Raw genomic sequence first — 11,334 nt, 5'->3', positions numbered from 1 at the left:
TTGGAGCTCAGTGTGTTCACTCCAACACGTTAACATGAGAGCTGAAAGGAAGCAGGCTACGCTGCACAGCTGTTCCACTTCTGGTCTGAACAGGACTGAAGTCCCTGCTGCTCTTTATACTGGATGTGCTGCATCACTGACTGACAGCTGATGAAGTGAGTCTCACTAAACACTGATTTATGACCTCTGTTGTTTCTTCTTCTCTCATCAGATGGGATGATCTCAGAGTGTGAGTGAACATCCAGGAGTGTGTGTTGAGAGAGGATCAGCTGGATCCTGATGATCCATCTGGACCGGAGTCTGGATCTGGATTTTGTCATCTTCACTTAAGTCTCTTAACTGACTACAAACTGAACAGTTATCTCTGGATTTTGTTGAATCAGCACTTTACAGATGTGTTATACATGAGCTGTTTGATGCAGAAAAGATGAAAAACAGGTGTTATAAGTCAGACTCTGACCCTGGGCCCATATTTATCAAGCGTCTCAGAATCACACTGAGAGTTAACGAGGACTAAAACTAATTAATGAAGCAGAAGAGAATTTACTGTGACTGTCAGCAGGAGAAGGATTACTCCTGGGAGAGAGTGAGACGTCGCTGTTTTACCACAGTCAGAGCAGCAAAGTAGAAATAATGATGACGTGTTGTAGTTTTCTCACAGTCTCAGCTGGAAATATGAAACAGTGGTAATTTGGTATATTATGTGTATAGGCAGGTAACCAGGCAGGTAACTTACCAAGGTTATGGAACAAAACTATGATGCCAAAATTCATTATAAGATGATATTTACAAAGTGTAAAGAAAGCCTGAGAAATAAATGTAGCCTATATGTTAATGAAGATAACAGGTAATTAGACTCAGCTGTGTGAAATGATCTTGGTTCAGCCACATGGTTTCACAGCCTGTAATAGTGCTGCATCTTGCACATATTGCACAGACACATGTTGCAAACCCTCTCCATGAAGAACATCTTCTCTTCCACTGTCCAATTCCTCTTTCAACTACACCCCAAGTTAACTTGTGTTCTCTACATGAAGGTAAATACAGCGTAACAATAGAAACATATGTTGTTCAGGTGCATCCTCCTCTCTCAAATATCAGGCTGTAGCTCTGCTGTTATTTGAAGAAGCCTCATTAAAAAATAAGCCTATAAAATATTTGAGTTGTTGTAATGAAGTTGAGATATCCTTCATTATGCAGCTGACATGATTGTGTGTAAATCAAAGTTTTAGTGGGCTGTAACTGAGGACCCTCGTCATGCTCATTATCTTTACGACGTGCATTAAGCCAGATCAAAGTTTGATTCATGACTTCCATCATTGTCGCTTCTGACAGAATCGTCACTGTTGCACAGCTGCATTTTCCCCGTTACCATAAAGTGTAACATTGTGAGGACGTTCTGTATTTATTTAAATGAAGTTCTGTAGAAACATCATGTGTTCTCCTCTGCATCACACACAAAGTCAGTCTCACTAATGATTCTGTTTTAGTCCAAACAATCTTTTAATAAGCTCAGTGTCATCAAGCGTTCCCAAAACATCTCTCCTCTCAGGGAATATCTCTGCCTGAACTCCATCTCCTGCAGCTCCTAAATATTGGCAGAGATATGAATCATTTACCAAGTTTGGAAAGTTGATAAAAGGCTTTTTCTCCTAAAAGTAGAAGCAGAGATGCATCATTCTGATCATTTTTGGCCAGTTAGGAGTGATTTCCTGCTCTGAGACGCTTGATAAATACGGGCCCAGATGTGACAGATGTGACAGATTGGATGTCCACAAATTTCATTCAGTTAAATTGTGAAAGAATTTATCATTGGTCCAGAAAACCTGCATGCAGGTCAAATCATTGTAGGAGAACCAGTTGATCTTTGTTTTTTCTGCAATCTCCAAAATAGCCCATAGAAGGCCTGGGCTCAATCAACAATAACTTCTAACCTCTAAAGACATGGATGTATATTCAACTTCATCTGGAAATGCCCTCAGGTAAACTGAGAACCCTTTCTTCACTTTAAAGTTTTCGTTTTGACTCCTCACAGAACCATCTCTTCACCCCAAACTCTTCCCAAACTGTGTGGGACAATCCCAAATGGAAATTATGACACTAATGATGCTACATGCTTTACCAACCCAAGTTTCAGAGGATACCGGATTAAAGGACCCTTTCCTTGGACAAATGCAGAGAGACTGTTTATCATAGTGAAACCTCATCCATTTGTTTGATGAGTTTGGACAACTCTACCTACATTTTATGTTCTCTTTTCACCTTCTAATCTCATACACACACACACACACACACACACACACACACACACACACACACACACACACACACACACACACACACACATATTCCAAAGCACATCCTCCCCTGTTGCTTTCACCCTGGTGTGACTTCAGATAAAGATAGTCCAGACCTGTCGTAAATTCAGTTAAGACTTTCTGTGTTCCTTAAAACCAGAAGTTTGATTCAGTGTTTCTTAAGTATATAATCATCTTGTAATCTATATATTATTGGTCACAAAGTAATTCCTGTTAAACCAGTCCAACTCGATCTTTCTGTTATAAAGTATAGCTGAGATAGAAATATCTAACTTTAATTGTTCCATAGTAATGGAACCACAGTGCCATCTAGTGGACAACTTTCAATGAGGTTGAATGTTAAAGACAGACCTCTCCCAGTGTATGATGCATAATGTTTTATTATTGTAATATCTATTAAATTGCCATTAAACTCTATATAACTCAGTAGGAATGTGATATGTATGAAAGATACTTTGATAAGCAAAGAAGTAACACTAGTAGTTATAAAGTATGTTAGCTAGTATGAAAAGTAATTTGTTAAATAACTATAGTATGTTTTAATTAAGCTGCACTGATGATTGTTAACTTTGTGTGTTAATGGATGTATAGCCAACAAACTACATTCTGTTTTAACCTAATCAAAGGATTAAATTCAGGTATTGTGATGGTGATTACATTATAGATGTGTGTCTCTGAACATTTGAGTAACGTATCGTACATTTGCAATTTAGGGTTAAATCTGGATGATCATGGTGAGATAGTTGAATGGTTGAAATGTAATCAACTCAGGGAAGATCACGTGTTTTCTTTTGCGCGGGAGAACATCTATCTCCACCCACACAGGCCCATCTTAGCGCCATCTCCAAGGAGACGTACGTTGCGTCCTGAAGACTTCCGCCATTTTAATTTTCTCCACACTTTTTCTTTTGTATCACGTGATCTTCTAAGTTAACCTTTTTCCCCTTTAAGGCACGTGCAGTATTGTTACTTCAGTAAAATAAATTTTATGTTGAAATTCTTTCACGCGTTTTATTTTTAAGTATAGTTTCGTTCAGCCGGCGAGATTATTATTGGAGTTATTTAGTAAGAAAGTCATTCAGTCAGAGACTTCAATTAAAACGATCCGCTCTCTATGGATCAATACCTCTTCAAGGTTTCAAGACCTTTATCCGTCTTTGTAACGGTGAACCCTGTGGTGATCTGGAGAATCACCTGAAGAAGCTGTAACTACATCACTTCTCCTTAAAGGCTCCCGCAACGCTCACGAGAGGAAACTCGCCACGCAAAGTAGGCTGAACAACGCTACTCCTGCTCTCCATCTCCTTCATGATTAAGAGTTGGTGTCGTTTAAATTGAACTCTCTGGTTAATTCCTTAAAGAAGTTTAGTGAAGAATTAGTTCTCCGTTAATTACGCTTTCATTAACATTTCACCATCACTCATCCATAACTTCATATATGCCATTTAGAACATTTATTCTGGTTGATTATTCATTTATCTGTTTGCATTGAAATCTCATTTATTTACTGTTCATTATTTAGTTCAATAAATATATCTTTATCAGCATGTCGTTGTCTGTGGCTTCAATTTAAGCAGAGAATTAGATCACTGCATCATGACACACTACATCAGACGTGAGACTGATAAGTTGTTTCTGTGTTTCTTCCCGGCACAGTTAAATTAGACTAATAATGGGAAGTGGTGCCCCTTTTCAAACAAGGATTTTGTATTAATAAAGATGATGTTCCTACATCATATCTTGGTTCTGTGGTGAAAAACTTTGTATTTTTTGATTCGAGTCTAAGTTTTGATGATCATATCAGCAGCTGGTCCAGTCCTGTTTTCACCATTAAAACATATTCAAATAATATCTATAAAACCAGCACAGAACACTGCTGCTGTCAGACTTTGAACTAAAAGCAGGAAAAGAGATCATATTACTCCATTTCTATCATCACTTCACTGGTTACCTGTTTGTTTTAGGATTGATTGTAAAGATTTGATTGATTACTGTTAAAGGCTCTTCATGGCTCCAGATGACATTTCAGAGTTGCTCTGTGTGTAAATATTAAAGGTATCTAGCTTTTATATGCAAACATATGATGTCACGATGAATAGTTTATATCTCATAACAATATTTAACAAGTCATTTGCATCAGGCTGTAAGTAAACACTGGAACTCTATTAAGAGAAAGGATGTAACCAGCCCTGTTGCAAGACATTTCAATGAAAAGCAACATCACATCTCATCTCTATTTTTCACAGGCATAGAAGTGATGAAGTCCAGTCCAAGAGGTGGCAATGTCAGTTTTCTTAGTCATTCTCATTTTGGATTTTCTTTTTCCAAAGTTTATCTCTCAATTAATGAGTTTTTGTAGTGTTTTCTTAATACCTCTTAGTTATGTGGTTTTGTAGTGGTTTTTTATGATGTATTATTTTTTATTATTTTTTATCATTTTATATTGTTGTATAATGTATCTTTCTGCTCTATCTATACACAGCACTTTACAAAGCTATATCTATATCTATGCCATATCTAATAGGCACATTTTTGGATTAACACAGTTCTGCTGAGAGACACTTTAGTTTTTCTCTGAGATGCAAAAACGATTATCGAGGCTCAAATCAAATCTAGTCTTGTAATATTTATGTAAAATGTCATTTGTAATAATTCACCATGTTTCTTTTTTTATTGACTCACAAAAGTACAAAGAGAAAGACAGAAAATAGAGAATTCTGACAGTTAATGAAGAAACAACTGAGTCCGACCATCTCTAACGCTCCCAAAACAATGTGAAAATCTGAAGCAAGCCTTTACCCTCAAACAATATCAGTCATAAACCTTATTAATGTCCTTCAATTCTCACTGTACTTACATCTTACAGCACAGGCAGCATGCAGTGTTCATACTGTAGAGCAGCACTGACAGAAGAAAAAGACAACAACTATTCAATTCATTCAAATAAAGAGAAAAAAGTCAAATGAAAAGGTTGGATTGATTTGTATTGTGACATTAAGGACTTTTCCACTGGTGCTCATGTTTCATGGATTCTGTCTCATTATTTTACAGTCTAAAAGCTTCCTTTTCTAACTTCATCATTTCTGTAGCTTCAGTCATCCGTTCTTTCTGAGTTGGCATATTTCAAACAATACAGTTATTGATGATGACCTTCTTAGTGAGCGTACATAGAGAAAGATCTTTTTACCACATTTCTTTAGTGACAAACTACAACATCCTGCTTTCTGTCACAGATGTAATAATCAAACAAACTTCTTCTTCTGCTGCAACAAAAAGACGCATCAAAAGTAGATTTTCTTTCAAAAAGTCACTAAAACAAAAACTGATCAATCTCACATAGATAAAAGCTTTTTTACTTCTTCTTTTTTAATATATTTTATCATCCAGTTTTATATACAATACCAGCCAAAACCTTGGACACACCTTCCCATTCACTTCAATGAGAAAGTCTGTCCTGTATATTTTTATTATATTTTATTTTTAGCTATTTATTTTAACTTTTTTTTTAATAATAAATTACTTTCATCTTTTCAAACAGTTTTCAAATGTAGAGTTATTTCACTTGATTTCTAATTTTTATATTTTGCTTGTTTTGCTTTTTCTTGTTTTGTTTTGTTGTTTTTTTTGAGCAACTTGATTTTAAATAGTTGTTTTATAGGAAGGAAAAAGCTGATGGGACCCAAATAAAAAAGAGAGAATAAATGCTTCTTAGCCCCTCCCACAGGAAACAAACTATCAACATGTTGTTGTTTTTGTTTTGTTTTGTTTTTGTTTTAATACACTGTTTCCCAAAGTCAAAGATGACGTCATCAAATGTCTTGTTTTGTCCACAACTCAAAGATATTCAGTTTACTGAAATATGTCTTTGAATGTTTGTGATGTTCTATATGTCCAAAAGTATGTGGACAGCTGAAAATTGCTGTAAGGTCCTTCCCCGAACTGTCAGCACAAGGTTTATTGTGTAAAATATCACTGTATGCTGTAGCTTTAAGATTTTCCTTCATTGAGACTAAGTGGCTTCAACCAAACCAGGAAACAAAAGGACACTAAAGTATGAGGCTCCCAACCAGGGAGTCAGGACCCCCACAAAGAGTCACAAGATCAATCCATAGAAAATCATCAAAAACATATTTCTGCTGCACAAACACAAAAGGTTGACTTTTCTCCATGCTGGCAGACGTGGCTTAGAGGATGAACCCTAATAACTTTAGTGATCCTCTGACTGTCCATCATGTATCATCAGCTCAACATTTCATTTGTCAATACTTTGCTTTATGAGCAAATACCTTCAGAAGGAATGACGTTCCCATCAGCCTCAGAACATGTTAACATGCTGCACTAAGATGGTGGAGACGCTAAACATTATACCTGCTGTATATCAGCATGTTAGCATTGTCATTACATGTATGTTTGTTAGCATGCTGACATCATTTTATGTCTCCAGGACTCAGAAAACAATATAATCTGATCTGAACTGCTCACAACCAACAGACAGATGCAGCCTGTGATGCAGAGTCACAAGTAGACAGTTTTAGGGGAAAGGAACCACTCAGCTGTCCCTTTACTTTTGGCCATATACTTTATAATCAAAGCACAAAGGGCCACTTACTAGCATGGAAGCTTTCAAGCAGATCTCATGGCCTTCATTCAGTGAATAGAGCTGTTGTGTCTGTGATATTTGACCTTTAGTTTAGTTTAGTTTCATCTTTGTGGTTAGATCAGATTTTCTCCATCAAATATTGTTTCTGAAGCTCATGAATGAACATCCACAGTCAGTTGATCATTTTTGATTTCATCTCAGATTATTTCACTTGTTAAGTACTAAACCCAGTTTGGACTTTGATGTTTTTTGGTGAAAGCTTCATATTATTGATGTGAAGTTTTGTTAACTGTGGTTGTGTTGAAGGAAGCTGCTCTGTTAAGTCCAGTGTTGATATTCATCTGATCACAGAAACACGTTGATGGAAGACTGAGAATCTTAGTAGTGTTTAGTTTTGGACTCTTATTCCTTGACAGTGGACATCTCTGAGCATGTTGTAGCCTGATGTTAAGTGTCTCTGTAGCTGCTGCTCATTTTGATAGAAAATACAATCTACATGGTGCAGCGTTAAACCAATGATACACGTATGTTTAGATTCATCTGTCATGGTATTTAATAATAATATTCAGAGTGAAGTTGTATTTTCTTCACTGAGCGTCAGTCTGTCCAACATTTACTCTGCAGATCTGTTCACATCAGCATGAAAACATATTTTTATTATTAATATGAGGATATTTTTTGCCCTTATTGTAGCTGTAATGAACACTGTCATTCAAAACATAAATGAGGTAGATATGAAATGATATGATCCATCTGGAGTGTTGTAGAAAATCATTTGAACTGTGAGATGAAGCGGACAGAAAGTGGAGTTTCAGCACTGGACTGTCAGACTGTAGATGCTGTTTTTCTGTTTTCTGTTTGTCCAGCAGCAGTTCTGTTTCCTCTCTGCTGACGTGGAGCTGGACTCAAACTGACTCAGGAGGGAACCAGTAGCATCTCATGGTGCTCAAAACACAGCAAGCAGTCCTAATCTGAGCAAATAATGATGTAGAAGTCTGTCTGTGTGTGAGACAATTCCAGCTCAGCCTGGAGGTCTTCATGGGTCCAATAAAACAGACCTGCCTGTGTTCATACATGAAGTTTAAACAAACAAACCTGTGAAGACCTGAAGCTCAGCCGTCTGTTTCATGTTGATTTTCCTCCTTATTTTGTATCAGTGTACAATCAAGAGTCTGAATGTTTGCTGTAAAACTCCCAAAAAACAAAGCAAATGTGCTCACAGAGGTGGACTGATGACTGAAGCAGATTTTCTTTATTTTAACTTTATACTCATTTCAAAGACATTTTCAGCTTCATTTTTAGGACATTTTACAGACAGAAATGGGGGAAAGTGTTAAGATGGTTTGGTTGGCATGCAGTCAATATACTGAGATTCATATGTAGTTCCTCATTTGAATAATAATAAAATCAATGAGTTTTCAGTGTGTAGTTTTGTGTCAGTGGATATATCAGCATATCAGGTTGTTTTAATTTAATTACACCCTCCTCTCTGTAAAATGTCCTGAAAATTACACCTTAAATATCTGCTAATTAACTGTTAAATGAAGCCTCAGCTAGATTTTTAATGAGGATAAAACATATTTATTCACATTTAGCCAGCTGTAATTATTAATGAAGTATGTTGTGCTTTAGTACTTTGATAGATTTAGTGGAAGTTTGACTTAACATAGTAGATAGTTGATGAACTAGTGTAGCTGGTGAGCAGCTAATTACCAGCAGTGGAAGAAATACTCAGATCCTTTACTGCAGTAAAAGTCATGTGTTGTATTTGAAAAGCTTGTTATATTATCCATTGTGTCAAATCTTCATCTGAAAAGTAACTAAAGCTGTCAAATAAATGTAGTGGAGTAGAAAGTACAATATTTCCCTCTGAAATGTAGTGGAGTGGAAGTATAAAAGTCCATCATGTCATTCAGTAAAGAGTTATTGAAAATGATTCATGGCTGCAACTAAGAATTATTTTTAGTATTGATTAATCCCAAATGTCTGTTCTCAGCATCCAAAGTGATTCTTCAAACTCAGTTTTTACTGAAGAAAATGAATCCCAGTTTAAAGGCTCTACTGCTGACAGGGAATATTTTGATTTTCAACACTTTAATGTGACACTGAAAACTAGTTTGATCTGGTTAATCAGTCGACCTCCAGCTGTTCATCTGAGCTGGAACTGATCTGCTGTAGCTGTTTCATTATCAGCTATTAAAAACATTCTTCTCAACATCACACACTCACAGAGCTGCAGTCAGGACAAACCTGTTTCTCTGAGAAGAAAAAATAAACTTGTATCATCAGGACTTTCTCACACACAGCAGAGTCTCTGCCAAACACTAGTGAGTACAGCTGATAATATTTACTGTAGTTATGGGACAAATGAAGCTTTCTGAAGTAGTGAATCAATATGAAGCAGTTGTGTTGAAAATGCTTCAGTTTCAAAGCATTTGATGGTCAAAATGGCGACATCTGCTGGACAACTTTGACATTGCTTTTATATGTAAGAATTCAGGGCGAGACGTCATGAAACAGACAAAATATAAGTAAACTCACCGCTGTCATCTGTCATATTTTATTCAATAAAGCTTATTTAGCAAAAACTGTCTCAGTGTCTGATGTACAAATATATGGAGATAATTAGTCATATGTTAATAATGTTTATAGTAAGCTCTTACTACTTTTATTAACTCCGAGTTCCCGCCTCCTCTCACATCAACTCCGTGGGATCTGCGGACGAGCAGAGACACCAGAGCGGGTAGAGAGTTCCCACTGCGGGCCGAACACTCTTGTCTTCAGTTACAGTCCTCCCCGTCTGCCTCTCTGGGAGGATACTCGCGGTTTTCTGGGCGACAGCTGACCAACTGCTGACCCAGACCCGAGGCTGCTTTTCAATACGCTAATTCTCTGCTTCCTCGCGTCCTCTCTCCTCCGTGAGCCGGAAACCGATCTCCCTCCGCCGTCATGGAGGATCTTCCGATCCCTTAAATGCACCTGGAGGAGACGAGGAGCGAGGAGAGAGGAGGCTCCAGGAGGAGAGTAGAGCGAGTAAACACAGGTGTATCCTATGCGGAAGTGTTTTAACGGACAGCAACACCCCTTTGATCCAAAGAGTGTGTATTGATTGATCAGCTGATCTGACGGGACAGTAAACAGTCGGGCTGTTATTGTAATACAGCAGATCAGGAAAACTACCTGTGGAGAAGGAATGAAAGTGTGATATCTTAGGGTACACGTCATCAGATGCGACACTTGTCTTCAGTTGAGCTGGCTTTAATGTAGTAACGGCCATAACCACATTATAACATGACCAACGTGGGGGTACGACTTCTCTTGGTTACTGCCATAACATTCTGCGTAAGACTGTACATAATCCCTCTTAATGGCAAGTGGAACCAGAGCCCTCTACTGGCTCGGGGCTGCAATGACATGCAACAGTCACTTCATGACAGAAAGCATCAACAGCAGCTGATCATAGCCTATTTATTTATAAAATAAAGATGACTGAATCATAAAAACATTCTACTATTTTTCTTCATGAGCCAAAAGGCTTCTCCTCTTCTCCGTTTCAGTGCGTCTCAGTTCCTTCAGAAAAACATGACGCTGCGTCTCCTATAAAATCATCCTGAACCTGAAAAGCACGTCAGACTTTCACAAACTAAATAAGCAACATTTTATTTAAACATATTCTGCAGTCTGCAGCTGTTTCTATTGTTCCTTTATGTCGGTTCTGTTCTTTCAGTAATTAACAGATTTAAATTGTCTATTTGTGTCTTATTCTGTGACAGCCCGATGATAATGATGATGATGATGATGATGAGGATGATTCATTGGAGCAGTTATCAGCTGTTTTCCTTCCAGCTATCAATATGTAGAAAGTATTAAGTAACAGTGCAAAGTGTTCATTAATTGTGTATGAATTTTAATTACAAGCTTTAGACTTTAAACTGTTACTTAGTCATTTCTATTGCTGACTTATTCATAATTGACATTTAGGGCTAAGTGAGTTATAACAACTTGTCGTCTCCTCAAAATGACGCCGTTTGATAAATTAAATCCCTCCATCCTCGCTGGGAGGAGCTAAGGCTCGAGGAAGAGGCACAAGAGACGAAGGCGAGGAGACACGTCAGCGTAATGAAAAGCACCCCGACTGAACCGGACACTGGCTGCTGCATGTAGTCCCACGGTAACTCCGGGGTCGCTGGCTGGTGGCTGTCTGTCGTGTCGAACTGCTCCGGACTCTGTCTCTGGGTTCTTTCTTCGAACCGGGCCGTCTGCTCGTGTGTTCCGTGTCCTCCGGTTCCTCAGCTTGTCGCTCATTCTGCAATTAGTGAGATGACTGGAGATGTGTCTCTCCCAGTATCATTACTGCCCAGTTCATCATGCAAAATAATCAATACTTAAAACACACATAAACACATTCAAAACACA

The sequence above is a fragment of the Thunnus albacares genome, chromosome 7, assembly GCF_914725855.1.
Source record: "Thunnus albacares chromosome 7, fThuAlb1.1, whole genome shotgun sequence".
Classification (NCBI taxonomy): Eukaryota; Metazoa; Chordata; class Actinopteri; order Scombriformes; family Scombridae; genus Thunnus; species Thunnus albacares.
This window is presented reverse-complemented; position numbering follows the sequence as displayed.